Source organism: Lissotriton vulgaris, chromosome 1_1, assembly GCF_964263255.1.
Source record: "Lissotriton vulgaris chromosome 1_1, aLisVul1.2, whole genome shotgun sequence".
Lineage (NCBI taxonomy): Eukaryota > Metazoa > Chordata > Amphibia > Caudata > Salamandridae > Lissotriton > Lissotriton vulgaris.
In genome coordinates, this window is record NC_141685.1 from 1,898,729,110 (window position 1) to 1,898,746,943 (window position 17,834).

Sequence of the window (17,834 nt, forward strand, 5' to 3'; positions counted from 1 at the left end):
GGGAGCAGAGCTGTGCCTCAGCTCGAAACCATGTCACGCAGCCCATCATAGTGGGGAAAGGGTGGGAAGACGTTTCAACCCGCTAGTGTGTGGTGGGCAGGGACAAACGGGCGGGGCTTCTATGCGAGTTCACATGCCTCTTGTTTATAAAGGGTCAGAGACCGAGCAGAGCAGCTGATGAGGAGTAAGCAGCCTCTTGGTCGCAGGAACTCAATGGCGCTCGAGAAACTCATAGATGCAAAAACCTCCCTCAAGGATTAGAGCAAATTTTCGACGGAAGATATGGGGATAACGCACACTTGCCCATCCTCGACCTTGCTCACTAATTTTTTGGATTGATTAAAACGCTACTGAAGTTAAGCTTCAACTCGGACATGTGCAAATTCGCCCGCGAACTGCGGATTTTTCGGCAATTTTGCGAGATTCGCGGATCGCGAAATTGTCAAAAATCTGCAAATTCCGCGAGCGGAGCAGATTTTCGCCCCATACTTACTCGCAGGCAGGTTGCTTCCCACGCCACCACATGGCCGCCAGCTGCCTCGTGTCTTGCTTCCTGCCGCCCGCTGGCTCCTGCCATTTCCCGATCCTTTCCCGACACTGCGTCCCTGCCACCCCGCTCCAGCTTCCCAGCTGCTCCTCCCTCCCTATCCCCGTCTTAAGGGGGCCACGCAGTGGCGTAGGAGTGACCTTTGACCCCGCTCGCAGGCAGGTCACTTCCAACACCACCACACAGCCGCCAGCTGCCTTGTGTCCTGCTTCCTGCCGCCCGCTGGTTCCCGCCGTTTCCTGATCCTTTCGAGCCGCTGCGGCCCCACCCCCCAGCTCCCCATTCGCCACCCCGCTCCCACCTCCCAGCTCCTCCTCCCTCCCTATGCCCCTCTTACGGAGGCCACGCAGCAGCTATGCTGCTGGCACGCCGAAGGCACGCCACAGACAAACCAATCTGCGCCCGTCTCTGCCTGGACCGCGCCCAGCGCCAGGACCCCTGGACCCCGCGAACCCCACGAACGTCACAACACCAGACTCGGCTATGACACCAGCACCCTCCACGCACTCAACGCCGGCCGAAAACACCAGCTTCCAAGCTGCCCAAAAACGGACTCGCAGACCTTTCTCCTGCCACACCTGCAGCTTCACCTGCGACAGAACCACCAAACCCCCAAGGACTGGACCCAACCACCTCAGCTGCATACTCCTCAACACCCGCTCCGCAGCTCTGGGATCTGTTCGACACCTCTGCCTCAGACGTGGCCTTCCTGACCGAGACCTGGTGGAACGACTCCTCGGCGCCCGGCATCGCCATAGCCATCCGGGACGGCTACAAGATCACCCGCAGGGATTACGGAATCGGAGGAGGAAGGAATAGCCAGTGTCCACAAGTCCACCCTCAAGGTTGTCACCCACGTAGACGACACCCTCAACACTGCCGAACACCTGCACTTCCGGATCCATCACCGACCCCAACAACACCCTCAGAGGAACACTCATCTACAGACCACCCGGACCCTGAGCCCAATTCAGCGACTCCATCGCCGACCTAGCCAGCACCCATGCACTCGCCTCCACCGACTTCATCCTCCTCGGGGACCTGAATTTCCACCTCCAGAACAACAACAACGCAAACTCCACCACCCTGATCGACAACCTCGCCAACCTCGGCCTCAGACAACTCTTCATCGCACCCACCCACGCCGCCGGCCACATGCTGGACCCCATCTTCTCCACAGGCACCCACGCCGCCTTCAACCACACCACCAAACTCCATGGACCAACCACCACTGCATCCATTTCACCTTCAACAAACCAACCACGCACCACCGCATCCAACAGCTACCTCGCCGATGTTGGAGCAAAGTCATCGAAGACCAGCTGATCACCCCCCTCGCCCAAAACCCACCCACCGACCCTACCAACCCAGACTTCGCAGCCCGCAACCTCAGACAGTGGATTGACGACTGCGCCAACACCCTCGCCCCACTCAAGTAACCCTCCAAAAACCACGCCAGCAAGAAAGCCACCTGGTTCACCGACAAGCTGCAGGCCTCCAAACACGCATGCCGGAAAATGGAGAAGATATCGCTCCACGAACACACTCCGGACAACCACGCAGCCCACAAGGATGCCACTCGCAGACATCACCACCTCATCAGATTAGCCAAGAGATCCTCCTTCAAAAACCACCTGGACAACAACGCACATAACAGCAAAAAGCTCTTCAGCATCGTAAAGGAACTCTCCAACCCCCAACGCCAACGCCAATGACATACCACCCTCACAAGAACTGTGCGACTCACTAGCCATCTTCTTCCATCGCAAGATCGCTGACATCCATGACACCTTCAACACCATGACCGTCCAGACTACGCCAGACCCCACCTCCCCTGTGAACACCACCAGCACCAACCCCCTGACCTCCTGGTCCAAAGTTAATGACATGAGACACGCAAGGTCATGAACTCCATCCACTCAGGATCTCCCTCAGAACCGTGCCCACACCACGTATTCAACAAAGCAGACGCTGCCATCGCACCCCAACTACGGAAGGTCATCAACATCTCCTTTGAAACAGCGACGTTCCTGGAAAGCTGGAAACACGCCAAAATCAACTCCCCCCTCAAGAAGCCCAAGGCGGACCCCAAGGACCTAAAAAACTTCCGGCCCATCTCCCTGCTCCCGTTCCCCGTGAAAGTCATCGAGAAAATTGTCAACATGCAACTGGCCCGCCACCTTGAAGACAACAACATCTTAGACCCGTCCCAGTCTGGATTCAGACACAACCACAGCACGAGACAGCCCTCATCGCCGCCACAGATGACATCAGGCACCAACTAGACAATGGCGAAACATCAGCCCTCATCCTCCTGGACCTGTCAGCTGCCTTCGAAACGGTCTGCCATCTCACTCTAAAGACACGCCTCCTAGAAGCCGGAATCCAAGAGAAGGCCCTTGACTGGACCACGTCCTTCCTCTTCGGCGGAACCCAGAGCGTCTGCCTTCCGCCTTCCGCCTTCCGATCTGAGACCACCAACATCCTCTGCGGCATCCCCCAGGGCTAATCCCTCAGCCCGACGCTGTTCAACGTTTACATGGCCCCCCTCGCACAATTGGCCCGCCAGCACGATCTCAACATCATCTCCTACGCCGACGACACCCAGCTCATCCTCTCCCTCACCAAGGACCCGCACACTGCCAAAACCAACCTCCTCGAGGGAATGAAGGCCGTCGCGGACTGGATGAGGAACAGCCGTCTGAAGCTGAACTCGGACAAGACGGAGGTACTCATCCTCTGACCCACCCCCTCGGCCTTGGACGACTCCTGGTGGCTGACCACACTGGGAACAGCACCCACAGACCATGCACGCAGCCTAGGATTCATCCTCGACTCCTCCCTCTCCAAGTCTAAACAGGTCGGCGCTGTCTCCTCCTCCTGCTACAACACCCTCCGCATGCTCCGCAGGATCTACAAGTGGATCCCGACCAAAGCAAGAAGAACGGTGACACAGGCCCTTGTCAGCAGCAGACTGGACTACGGCAACACACTCTACGTAGGAATCCCAGCCAAACACATACGAAGACTACAACGCATCCAAAACGCCTCCACCCGACTGATCGTCAACATCACCCGCCGCAGCCACATCATCCCCACCTGAGACACTTACACTGGCTCCCCATCAACGAGAGGATCACCTTTAAGCTCCTCGCCCACGCACACAAAGTACTCCGCAACGCCGGAACCAGCCTACCTTAGCAGCAGACTCAGCTTCTACACCCCCACCTGCCAGCTCCGCTCCGCCAGCCTCGCCGCTGTCCCCCGCATCCAACGAACAACGTCCAGCGGCAGATCCTTCTCCTACCTCGCCACCAAGACCTGGAACACCCTCCCTACCCACCTACGGCAGACCCAGGACCTTCTCGCCTTCAGAAGACTCCTCAAGACCTGGCTCTTTGAGCAGAAGCGGCACTCCCTCCCCTCAGCGCCTTGAGACCCTCACAGGTAAGTAGCGCGCTTTACAAGTACTTTGATTGATTGATTGATTGTGGGTATACCCAGCAAAATGAACATAGGATCTGGGGGTATTGGTTCTTGCAATATAAGCTCCAGCTCCTTCAGCAGTGTGCCCCAATACAACTGTACAAGTGTACACCCCCAGACTGTGTGAAAGAAGGACCCTTCCATGGTCTTACATTTCAAACAGTTGGAGGATTCCGCTCTGCCTATCTTATATAGTCGGGCTCTGTATACTACATTCTGTGTAAATACTTGAATTGAATAAATCGCAGTCTGGATCCAATAGCTACTTCCCTAGGGTTCATCAGAGCCATTACCCAATATAGGCCGTCTATGTCTCCCCGGTCCGCCTCCCAGTGTAATCTCAGTTTTCGCATTGGTTCTGTTGTGTTGTTCATAATTATCCAATAGGTCCAGGACACTGCTTTTTTCCCAATGTCGTCCATCAAGAGTCGTCCTTCTAATGGGGCATATTCTGGGAGGTCCTCCATGTCAATATATTGTGCCCACCAAGCATGCCTCAGTTGCAGATATTTGAAATGTTGCGTCTTGTTCATTTCATACTCTATCTGGAGGCGCGAGAACATCACCAGCTCCTTACGATATACTATCTCTTTAGGTTGAGAAATGCCCACCAAATCCCATTTCTGAAAGCCTTTCAGCTTGACAAATTTCTTGAGTTGTGTTCCCACCCAGAGCGGGGTTTCCTCGTCACCCGGTCGGCCCATTTCATGGGACCCTCTGCCTTTTTCCTTGCCATTTTCACAATTTGTGTGTCCGGCAACATTTTTGCGACACCCTTGCGTCCGTAAAGATAATGTGAGTATGGCCTGTTGAGGAACTGCGTATGTTCATGCACGTATGTGGGGTGATCCCTATCGCCGAAGGCCCATTCATTAATTAATATCCAAATGAGCTGCCCAGTAATAGGCCAGTAGGTCCGTTAGGGAAATGCCACTGCTGTAATGGTTGCGCTGTAGCTTCCCCAATGCCACTCTAGGGGGTTTCCCTCCCCAGAGGAACTTTCTCAGGATACCATAAATTTCAATGAACACCTCTTCCGGGATTAAATGGTAGGTATTTTGCAAGACATATAAAAATGTTGGTAGGGTTATAATTTTGAAGAGCGCAGCTCTTCCAAGCAGCGTTAGGGGTAATGAAGACCATCGATCCGCAAACGGAATTACCCTAGTACCTTATAAAGGTTCTGCTCCAACGCCAGCTGCTTATCCAACGTGATGTGAATACCTAGATACTTTATCCCGGTGGGTGCGACCTGTAGTTGGCTGGGATAAATAGCATTCTCAACATCCTGCCCTGCTGGATAAACACATGATTTTCCCAATTAATTCTATACCCTGTGTACTTGCCATAGTCCTCACAGCTGGCCATGATATTGGGGAACATCGTTCCAGGGCGTGTAACATATAACAGTATGTCATCAGCATACAGAGAGATGCGTTCATCAAGGTCATCATTGTCATTTACTCGAAAACCAGTTATGAGCGGATGTGCACGAATGACACATGCCAGGGGTTCCAGAACTTTCACGAAAAGCAGAGGGGACAAGGGGCAGCCAAGTCTGGTGCCCCTTTCCATTGGGAATTTCCAGGACATTACCCCATTGACTCTAACCCGTGCTAATGGTCCTTCATACAGAAGGGCTATCCATCTCCTAAACTCTAAACAAAATCACAGCCTATCCAGTACAGCAATGAGAGATGGCCAATGGACCGTGTTGAATGCCGTCTTGGCATCTAGGGACATTAGTTAGAGACTTCTCTAAGATTGAGTCTTGTCGATCTATTGGGCATAAAGCCCGACTGGTCCCTATGGATAATTCCTATATTGACCTGAGTTAATCTATTGGCCAGAATTCTGGCCAAGATCTTAGTCTCCTTATTTATGAGGGAGATGGATCGATACGGACCACATCTCTGTGGCGGCCACCCTTCTTTGGGTAGCACCACAATGGTAGCTGTCCTCAAGTCTTCGGGAAGTGCACCCGTTTTTCGCACCTCCAGGTACATCTGCAGTAGATGCGTGCTAAAAAGTGCCCCATGCTGTTTAAAAAATTCCGGCGGGAGCCCATTAGGACCCACGGACTTACCTGTTTTCATCTGACCTATGGCTTCTACAATTTGTTCTTTCGTCAGCTTTGCCTCCATCGCTTGTGATTCACTGGACTCTAGTCGGGGAAGCCGTACAGACTGTAGGTACGTGTGGATCTGCTCAGTGTCTGCAAGGGGCATTTTGCATAAAAGGCCTCATAATATCCCGCAAAGGCATGCGCTGTCGCATCTGGAGTTACATGGACCTGATCATCCTCCGTCTGTATTTGGGCTACCTGTCTGTTTTCCATCTCTTTCCAGCTGAGCCACGCAATCAGTCTACCTGTTTTATCACTTGCGTCGTACAGTTGTCTATGCATGGCCTGTATTGTGTGTTACACATCCCTTTTGGCTAGTGCAAGATACTCTTACTGCAGGAGCTTCAGCTTTCTTAGCTGGGAGACGCCATCTCCTGTGCTGGCTTGCGATTCAGCCTTTAGGAGCTGCGCTTCAATTCTCGCTACCTCCTCAGTCTCTTTGCGTTTCTTATGTGTGATAATATTTTGGGACCTGTGCCAGAGGACTGCTATATAGGCCTCCCACAGAATAATGGCGGAATCCTCAGACCCTACATTTTCCCAGAAGTATAACTCTGTGTCTACTCTGATCTCTTGGGCCACCTGCGGGTCTTGTATTTCCCACAAATTCAATTTCCATTCTCTGGTTTGGTATTGTGACCGGGCTCCAATTGTTAACCATAAGGGTGAGTGGTCCGAGAGACCCCTTGCTAGATATTCAATCCTTTGTACTTTCCCTACTTCTCCTGTCAAGGTGAATATGTAGTCTAGTCTCGAGAAGGCCTTATGGGCCCCTGAGTAGAAACAGCATGCTTTTGTCTGGGGGTGTTGTCTTTGCCACAGGTCAGTAGGTGTCAGCGTGTCTGCAAATCTTTTGAGTGGGGTTTCCCTGGGGCCCCCTTGATGGACAGTCGTGCGATCCCATGTGGGATCCATCACATCATTAAAGTCCCCTACTATGATGTGGGAACCTGCTTCAAGAAGAATGGCCGCCAGTTTGTCTATCGTCTGCTTCTGTAACCTGGCGGGCGCGGATACGCTAATAAGTGTGATCTGTCTCCTGTCCAAAAAGCCCTAGTACTGCCATATACATCCCATTAGGGTCACTCCAAGTGCGTTCTATCCTAAATGGCGTGTTTTTCCCTATTAGTATGGCGATCCCCCATTGCCCCCGGTGGAGAATCCCGCATGTGCCAGTGTGGTGTAAGGTCAAACGGCCCAAGAAATTGCATTTTGTACCCTTTAGGTGTGTTTCTTGTAAAAGAATCTCATCTGGCTTCAGCCGTTTACCATACGATGCCACCAACCCACGTTTGACCTTATTCCCCATCCCATTGACATTCTATGATAAAACTGAGTATGGGGTATGATTAACTGTCATTCTTTCTAAGTCTTTTCTCCCCCTGCCCCTCCTTCCGCCTGCACTCCCCCCCCCTCTCTGAGTGGTTGCAACTGATACATTCATGCTTGGTACATTCCTATTTTGTTCCAGAAAACTGTAAAAAACTTCCACCTCCATCCCCTCCTCACGGCTCCCACCCCACACTCAACCCTCACCCAATCGACTCTCCCTCGGGTCAACGTAACCAACTTTGTCGCTTGGATCAGGAAAGGGCTGTCGCCCACCACCCAACTGTTAAGCCCTCAAGCTCCACTCCCTCCTCCACCCCCTCTGTCAAATGACTGTACACCTCCCTCACACCCTCAAACAACTAAAAACTCAGTTGAGGCGTCCCAGACTACTTTCAAGGCAGACGGTGTTCCAACAGTGCAAACTGATACATCTATTGATAAAAAATAAAAAGGGGGGAAACTCACACCCACTCAATTACAAACTATACAGAAAACCAAATAAGAGACCAATGATCAACCAAAAGGAGGGGGAGGGGAGGCACAACTGAAAAGAGGAAAGGGAAGAGGGAGGAGGGGAGGTGGGAACCGAGGAAAACACAAAAGGGGGGATAAATCAAATTACTCTCAAATACACCAAGAAGAAAAGCTGCACACTAAGGGAGGCGGAAAAAGCCCATTCAGTTCTCCGAGCTCAACACTGCTCATCATTCGGTTACACCTTTGTGTCCAGTTTGCGTTTCCACGCCAGCTGTCATGTCTGACTCTCCCAGGTTTTCAAGGAGATTAGTGTTCTGCATAAGGGGATGTTCCCCTTCCGAGTCTGTGGTAATATCTTGGTCTGTACAGTCTGCCAAACTCTGTTGAGCTGCTTCATCCCTTACTGGTCTCTCGTGGTGCATGTCTCTGCATGAAGTGCTGTCGGAGTTTGACGCTCTCGGTGTCCAGCCCGTGGCCCCCCCTGGTGTCATATGGAGTTGTTCTGCTAAGAACTCTTTGGGACGCCTCTCTGTCTCTCCATTCAGGCTCTGGGTCAGGGGCCTGTTACTGCGTCTGATTGGGGCCTTCCCGTTGAGCGATTGCTGGGTCCCCGGGGGTCTGAACAACGGGTGTTTCTCCGGTGTTGTGAAGAACATTGTGTTGACCTGATATATCACCTTCAGTTAGGCCAGGAAGAGGAGCATGTAGGTGATTTGCATCTGCCTCAACTTGTCTTTGACCGAATCAAACATTTTACGCTGCTTATGGACTACTCGCGAGTAATCCGGGAACACCATGATTTTGGTGTTCTTCAGCTTGATTTCCCCATTCTTTTGGATACCTTGAAGGACGAGGTCACTGTCTTGGTAGTTGAGGAATTTCGCTATCAGCGGTCTTAGTGTCACCCCTACTGGAGGTCTAACCCCTGGGATGCGGTGAGCCCTCTCAATGATGAAGCACGGCGAGAAGTGTATGCGGCAGTGAGTCCAGTATCCACTGCTTCAGGAAGGCACCGACATCCATACCCTCAATGTTCTCCGGAAAGTCGATAAAGCGGAGGTTGTTCCTCTTGCCCTGTTTTCAGCATCATCCACTCTCCATAGTACATCCTTCATAGCTGTCTTCAATTCTGTGACCTCCTTCGGGAGTGTATGTGTAGTGTCTTCCACCTCTGATATTCTGTGCTCTGCCTGCGTGACTTTTTTGGACATATTCCGTAGATCTTGACGGAGCAAGTTGACATCGATCTTGATGCTGTCAATCTTACCCTCCATCGCCTCCCTAGAGGAGTGGATGGCCTGAAGGAGAACGTTGTTGTCTGGTGCATCCATGGTGGTTGCCGCTGGGGGGTCTGTCCCCAGCAGTGGTATTGCAAATTTGCCCGGTTTCCCCTGTTTCTGCATTTTAGTGTCCTTGTCTCGTGCCATTGATAGTCCCTCTCCTCAGTGCCTGGATTCCGTAACGTCACCGCTGGGTTTCCTCTGGCCTATGTTTAGGGATTCGCCTGGTAATAAGTCTCATGAGGCGCTAGCTATACCGCAGGGTCAGCCACCGTATTCCCCTAGTCTCCACCTGGTAGTCTCTCTCTGGTCTTATGCCCTTCCACTGATGCGCTCTATGGCTGCTGGCCTCATCCGCAGTCCTATGCCAGGTAGGCTATCCACCTCTCCCCCACACCGATTCAGCTGGAGTCCATTAGGTCCTTTGCCATGAGTGCTATCTGGCTGGTGCCCCTTGCAAGGCAGTGGGCGCCTGGCCACAAGAGTTGCTATCCTGTTGTCACGGGAGCCTGCCCAGCCGTACGTTTAAGGGCCTGCAGTCGAACACAGCGCCTGCAGCCCTCTCCCTCAGCTTCTCGCTACGCGCACCGGGGATCAGGCCACGCTGGTGGAACTAAACCTCTCCCTTGGCGTCGAGCATGGAGTGCTGCACATCGGTTGGGGGCACCTCGGCAGATCTCAGCCTCCCACCGTGCCAGGTACCAGGCGGCACTCTTCTGGTAGTGTGGGTCGGCCCTACAACTCCTCCATACACACTTGTCTCACGCAGACACAGCACTGTTCAGGGGCCCATCCCGCTCGGCTCTCCTGTCGCAGAGCCGGAACGCTCACCTGACAACCCTCCGGATGCCGGCTGGACTGCAGCTCGTCGGTCTTGGAGGCTGCCTGCCATCCCCTCTGCTGATGCGCCCTGGGTGTGACTTTTTCTACTGGCAAATGGCCGGAACCGGTTGCGGCTGTCCCCCACCGTCAGCACTGCACACCGTCACCGCGGCAGCCAGGTAATCCAGAAGGGTCTGAGGGGGGGAAGAGAGGCACAGCTCCATCTGCCCTCTGGGTGTTATGGCCATCTCCAGACCGTGGCAGTCCCTCGCTGCCAGCCCCACACACACTCACAGCGGCAGCCCAGGGGGGAAGGGAGGCCCCAATTCGTACACCCGCCGGGCGTTATAGCCGCCTCTGGACCGCTGCTATCTCTCTCCGCCAGTTCTGCACGCACTCACCGCATCTTCCAGGACGCTCCCGCCGCCAACTCCGCGTGCACTTACCGCGGCAGCCCACCTGTTCAGGCGGCTGGGAGGGGGGGAAGAGAGGCAGGGCTCTGTTCGCCTCCGGGTGTTCCCTGTGTCTCAGGGGCACAGTGCAGCTCCTCACCCTCCGGTGCAGGTTATTTTCATTCCTCAGACTGCGCCGATCCTTCCGCCGCCATCTTGTCCTCCATCCGGAGTCTGATCCTCTCGTCGGTTCTCCAGCCACTGCAGCGCCACAAGGTGCCCCGCCGACCCAAACTCATCTAGCACTATGTTCCCCGACACTCTGAGCGGGTGTGCATACTTGTGAAATGAATGTGAGCTCAGGATAATAGCAGGATCACTAGCGGGCTTGCATAGCTCCAGCAGGACACGTCTAGTCCGCCATGCTGCTAGCCACGCCCCCCATTATTGGACAATTTTGACTCATACCCTGTACATCTGCAAGCTCTAGTCAACAAGGATAGTAGTCATTCCTTGTACAAATTTGGTCAGCCCAAATATTTTAAGAAGGTAAAGTTGAAGACCCTTAGATCCGCAGCAAGTCTCTTGTGCCAAATGAGAAGAGTACTGAAAATCTCGTATTATATTAAGTATGCACCAATCTGGGACTCTCCCGGGACCCCAGAATTCCTCAGAGACAGGCTAGCGAATGCCTTGAAAGAAAACAACATCAAGAAATGGGGCCACTTAATAGACCAAAACATTACTGTAGATTGGGAAGTTCTAAACGAGACGACGAAAGCAACACTTTCAAGATTCAAGTACTACCAACTGAATAGCTGGGTCAAGAGCCAGAAAGGTAACCAAACTTGAAATGGGAATATAGAAGAAATAAGATTAACACAAATCGTACTGGTACTGGGCCTTAATTCAAGAAGGGGAAGAAGAGTATAAGATTACGGACGAGATCTGGGGAGAGAACTGCCGGAGCTGGACATCCAACATGAATGGCAAGTATCAATGGCTGAATTGTGAAGTCTGCACCTGTAAGAAAAAATCATTTATTCTCTACACACAGAGCTTACTGGACGCCAAAGACGCTATAAAAGATCAGCAGCCAAAAATCCAGAAGCTGGGACGTGGCCAAGATGGCGACGGAGTAAGACGTGCCTGCGAGCTCCCCGGCACCCCGAGCCTTTCATAGCTTTGTTTAGCTGCACTGGGGCGATTTCAACCCCAGCCTTGACTCTCCTGGGGTCGCTGAGGTGCCCTGAATTCATTTGATCCTTCTCCCATCGAGCTACGATCTAGGAAGGCGGACTTAGCCGAGGTGTTGGAGTGGTGACGCATGAGCGCTGGAGCGGCCTACGGAGCTTCGCCTGGGTTGCATCGGCTCTTAGCACGAGGGGACCCTGAACTCTCGCATGGTGACTAGTGAAACGCTTGCTTTGCGGGTTCCCTCCACTGGGACTATAGCGAACCTGCCTGGTGTCCCGGCGACCCATCTGACTATTGACGCCTGAGCGGAGGTGACGAAGAGGCGCCGACTTGTCTGGCGGCTGCTGGACAGCGCAGAAGGCTGAGGGAAGGAGAGGTGGTGCCATCTTGCCTCTAACCCTCTATGCCCTGGGGGCGATCCAACGGACGTTGTGCGAAACGGCGAGTGCTGCCTTTTGATCGCATCGGCCCCCCGGTGTCTACGGAGCGGAGATCGCGGAAGGTGTGGTGGAGCTTGGCTTGCTACCCGAGACGCTCTAGGAGGTCGCGAGAAGCCTAGTATTAGGTTGTGGCACCACACCATGACGACGAGGCATCGCACGAATAAGACGGGGAAGGATGGTCCTGGTAAAGGGCCATCCGGTCGCCCCCCGGCCCCAGCAAGTCACCGGCCAAGGATGACGGTGAGGGCCCGGTCACGAAGGCCTTCCTGATTGAGCTTTTTGCATCTATCAAAGACGATATCACAGAACTGAAATTGCAACTGGCTTCCGATCTCCGTGAGGTCCGCTGAGACGTGGACGGTATCGGTGAATGGGTGGCGACCCTGGAGGACCACGATCTGGGCCTCAGTGGTGATATCTATCAGCTACAGCAGGACTTGCTCCAGCTCCGCGAGCAAAATTTGGATCTTCAGGCCCACTGCGAGGATTTGAAAAACCGGTCCCGCCGTAATAATATTCGGATCCGAGCGGTGCCCTGGGAAGGAGAAGGTGAGAACCTGCGGGAGTACGTGGAGGCCCTGTTTCTGCAGATCCTGGCAGAGGACGACCGCACGGAGGTCCGCATGGACAGAGTACATCGGGTTGGTCTGCCACGTGGTGCGCGCTCGCCGCCTCCCGACATTCTGGTTTGTGTCCATGATTTTCAACTGAAGGAGACAATCCTTCGGAAGGCGAGGGACACCAACAACTTGCTGTTTCGTGGGCACAGCCCTCAGCTTTTTCAAGACCTGGCGGCTTCCACCTTGCAAAAACGACGGGACTTACGCCCGATCACAGCTTTCCTGAGGGAGCGCGGGGTGTCCTACTCCTGGGGTCACCCCTTTCGGCTCATTTTCAGGTGGCAAAATAGATTGGTGCAAGTGAGGTCTCTAGCAGCCGCCAGGGAACTGCTGGGCATGGAGGAAGCAGCCGCGTCGGCGGGCGCCAGCGCCTCCCCAAGAAGACATCGCCGTTCCCGCTCCCCAGCGTGGCAGAGAGTGGGTCGACATGGAGTGGCAGAGGGTCCGACTTCATCGGCGAGCCAAAGTGAGAGGGGAGAAGTTTTGGCTTCGCTAGCCCTGGTGACTGAGTCGAGCCGGGTGGAAAGCTCATCAGCGGCCTAAGCTTCCCCGACAGCGGCCCGTGGGGGCCGGGGGGGCTCTACCATCTCAGGTACTCTGTGGGACAGTACTCCACTGGAGGGTTACCCCGACCCTGAACTCGAGGGGGGCATTACCAGGGTCTTCTACCCCCGACCCTTAAGGTCATGTCCGACTTTCATTGTTCTTTTTCTAGTTCTGACTCTTTCTCTTTTGTATTTTGTTTTTGAGGCTCCTTTGGACTGTGAGAGGGTTGTTTGGGAAGGGACCCAGTGGTGGTGGCTGGGGATTTGGTGTGACTGCAGTATGTTTGGTTTGATTCTGGCGTGGTGGGGGGCACTGATTAGAGCGGTGGGTGGAGGATGTTCACTAAATGTTGCCTGTTACGATAGGCTCCTGGAATGTTAAAGGCCTTAATTCTCCTCAAAAGCGTCAGAAAGTGTGGAAGTATATTCTTGATCATCATTTAGATGTGGTGGGTCTGCAGGAGTCTCATTTGGCCCGTAAAGATGAATCTAGACTTAAGCACAGGCAATACCCCCTGATTTACAAATCCTCTGCCACTACTAAGCACCGGGGGGTGGCACTTTTGTTCCGCTCTACACTTCAATTTCAGCCCGTGGGGGTGCGGGGTGACAAGGAGGGACGGTGGCTGATGGTGAAGGAGATGCTCCTGGGGAAGCTTTGCACGTGGGTGGTTGTCTATGCACCGAATGCGGGCCAAAATGGGTTCCTTGAGACCTTTCTGAGGGTGGTGGGGGACTTTGGGGAGGGAGCGTTGATAGTGATGGGGGATTTTAATTTGGTTTGGGACAAAAGTCTTGATTGTTCACATCAGCAGAGGACGGAAGCGGGTCTCTTCTCCCCTGAACTGCGCGACACTTTGATCAGTCTGGGCCTTATTGATAGCTGGCGCTCCCTCCACCCCCACACTAGGGATTACACGTTCTATTCCCATGTCCACCACACTTATTCACGTCTCGACCACATTTTTCTACATCAATCTTTGCAGGGCGACTTGCGGGACAGCAAAATATTTCCACTCTCGGTGTCCGATCATAGCCTTTTGGCGACGTGCTTGATCTGGGCCCCGGAGTCGTCCCCTCACCGCAAATGGTACTTCCCTGCCTCTCTTACGCGAGATGAGGAATCCTGCAAGAAACTTAGGGCAGCCATTGGTGAGTTTTTTGAGCTTAACAAAGCTGGAGACACCTCGGTCTTCACCCAATGGGACGCCTTTAAGGCAACGACACGGGACACGTGCATCGCGCTGAACTCCGCCCTGAACAAGCTTAGGCGCGAGGAGAGGGAGGCGCTGGAGGCGGAACTGGCGACGCTGGAAACTGCGCATAGGCAGAATCCTTCTCGAAAGACCCTTCGCCCTCTTGCTGCGGTGCGGGGGAAACTCAGGGCCCACTATAATAATCGGGCCGAATATACCCTCTTGCGCTTACCGCGCCTCTCTTATGCTCAAGGCAACAAAGTGGGGAAACATCTGGCACGGCAGCTCCGTGATAAACGTGAGAGGGAATATGTGGGTGGCATTCGGACGCCTTCCGGCGCTGTGGAACATAGGGATGCGGTCAAAGCCGAGCTTTTTGGCGACTTGTATGCCGCCCTCTACTCGGCAGACCACCTGGCGCCGGAGTAAGACGTGCCTGCGAGCTCCTCCGGCACCCCGAGCCTTTCATAGCTTTGTTTAGCTGCACTGGGGCGATTTCAACCCCGGCCTTGACTCTCCTGGGGTCGCTGAGGTGCCCTGAATTCGTTTGATCCTTCTCCCGTCGAGCTACGATCTAGGAAGGCGGACTTAGCCGAGGTGTTGGAGTGGTGACGCATGAGCGCTGGAGCGGCCTACGGAGCTTCGCCTGGGTTGCATCGGCTCTAAGCACGAGGGGACCCTGAACTCTCGCACGGTGACTAGTGAAACGCTTGCTTTGCGGGTTCCCTCCACTGGGACTATAGCGAACCTGCCTGGTGTCCCGACGACCCATCTGACTATTGACGCCTGAGCGGAGGTGACGAAGAGGCGCCGACTTGTCTGGCGGCTGCTGGACAGCGCAGAAGGCTGAGGGAAGGAGAGGTGGTGCCATCTTGCCTCTAACCCTCTATGCCCTGGGGGCGATCCAACGGACGTTGTGCGACACAGCGAGTGCTGCCTTTTGATCGCATCGTCCCCCCGGTGTCTACAGAGCGGAGATCGCGGAAGGTGTGGTGGAGCTTGGCTTGCTACCCGAGACGCTCTAGGAGGTCGCGAGAAGCCTAGTATTAGGTTGTGGCACCACACCATGACGACGAGGCATCGCACGAATAAGACGGGGAAGGATGGTCCTGGTAAAGGGCCATCCGGTTCGCCCCCTGGCCCTAGCAAGTCACCGGCCAAGGATGACGGTGAGGGCCCGGTCACGAAGGCCTTCCTGATTGAGCTTTTTGCATCTATCAAAGACGATATCACAGAACTGAAATCGCAACTGGCTTCCGATCTCCGTGAGGTCCGCTGAGACTTGGACGGTATCGGTGAATGGGTGGCGACCCTGGAGGACCACGATCTGGGCCTCAGTGGTGATATCCATCAGCTACAGCAGGACTTGCTCCAGCTCCGCGAGCAAAATTTGGATCTTCAGGCCCACTGCGAGGATTTGGAAAACCGGTCCCGCCGTAATAACATTCGGATCCGAGCGGTGCCCTGGGAAGGAGAAGGTGAGAACCTGCGGGAGTACGTGGAGGCCCTGTTTCTGCAGATCCTGGCAGAGGACGACCGCACGGAGGTCCGCATGGACAGAGTACATCGGGTTGGTCTGCCACGTGGTGCGCGCTCGCCGCCTCCCGACATTCTGGTTTGTGTCCATGATTTTCAACTGAAGGAGACAATCCTTCGGAAGGCGAGGGACACCAACAACTTGCTGTTTCGTGGGCACAGCCCTCAGCTTTTTGAAGACCTGGCGGCTTCCACCTTGCAAAAACGACGGGACTTCCGCCCGATCACAGCTTTCCTGAGGGAGCGCGGGGTGTCCTACTCCTGGGGTCACCCCTTTCGGCTCATTTTCAGGTGGCAAAATAGATTGGTGCAAGTGAGGTCTCTAGCAGCCGCCAGGGAACTGCTGGGCATGGAGGAAGCAGCCGCGTCGGCGGGCGCCAGCGCCTCCCCAAGAAGACGTCGCCGTTCCCGCTCCCCAGCGTGGCAGAGAGTGGGTCGACATGGAGTGGCAGAGGTTCTGACTCCATCGGCGAGCCAAAGTGAGAGGGGAGAAGTTTTGGCTTCGCTAGCCCTGGTGACTGAGTCGAGCCGGGTGGAAAGCTCATCAGCGGCCTAAGCTTCCCCGACAGCGGCCCGTGGGGGCCGGGGGGGCTCTACCATCTCAGGTACTCTGTGGGACAGTACTCCACTGGAGGGTTACCCCGACCCTGAACTCGAGGGGGGCATTACCAGGGTCTTCTACCCCCGACCCTTAAGGTCATGTCCGACTTTCATTGTTCTTTTTCTAGTTCTGACTCTTTCTCTTTTGTATTTTGTTTTTGAGGCTCCTTTGGACTGTGGGAGGGTTGTTTGGGAAGGGACCCAGTGGTGGTGGCTGGGGATTTGGTGTGACTGCAGTATGTTTGGTTTGATTCTGGCGTGGTGGGGGGCACTGATTAGAGCGGTGGGTGGAGGATGTTCACTAAATGTTGCCTGTTACGATAGGCTCCTGGAATGTTAAAGGCCTTAATTCTCCTCAAAAGCGTCAGAAAGTGTGGAAGTATATTCTTGATCATCATTTAGATGTGGTGGGTCTGCAGGAGTCTCATTTGGCCCGTAAAGATGAATCTAGACTTAAGCACAGGCAATACCCCCTGATTTACAAATCCTCTGCCACTACTAAGCACCGGGGGGTGGCACTTTTGTTCCGCTCTACACTTCAATTTCAGCCCGTGGGGGTGCGGGGTGACAAGGAGGGACGGTGGCTGATGGTGAAGGAGATGCTCCTGGGGAAGCTTTGCACGTGGGTGGTTGTCTATGCACCGAATGCGGGCCAAAATGGGTTCCTTGAGACTTTTCTGAGGGTGGTGGGGGACTTTGGGGAGGGAGCGTTGATAGTGATGGGGGATTTTAATTTGGTTTGGGACAAAAGTCTTGATTGTTCACATCAGCAGAGGACGGAAGCGGGTCTCTTCTCCCCTGAACTGCACGACACTTTGATCAGTCTGGGCCTTATTGATAGCTGGCGCTCCCTCCACCCCCACACTAGGGATTACACGATCTACTCCCATGTCCACCACACTTATTCACGTCTCGACCACATTTTTCTACATCAATCTTTGCAGGGCGACTTGCGGGACAGCAAAATATTTCCACTCTCGGTGTCCGATCATAGCCTTTTGGCGACGTGCTTGATCTGGGCCCCGGAGTCGTCCCCTCACCGCAAATGGTACTTCCCTGCCTCTCTTACGCGAGATGAGGAATCCTGCAAGAAACTTAGGGCAGCCATTGGTGAGTTTTTTGAGCTTAACAAAGCTGGAGACACCTCGGTCTTCACCCAATGGGACGCCTTTAAGGCGACGACACGGGGCACGTGCATCGCGCTGAACTCCGCCCTGAACAAGCTTAGGCGCGAGG

At 54.2% G+C, this 17,834-nt stretch overlaps 1 pseudogene; it reads left to right on the forward strand.

The window, feature by feature from the left end:
* The first annotated feature begins 9,584 nt into the window (after positions 1-9,584).
* Positions 9,585-17,834, forward strand: part of LOC147751361 (OTU domain-containing protein 3-like) — a 54,339-nt pseudogene continuing 46,089 nt past the window's right edge.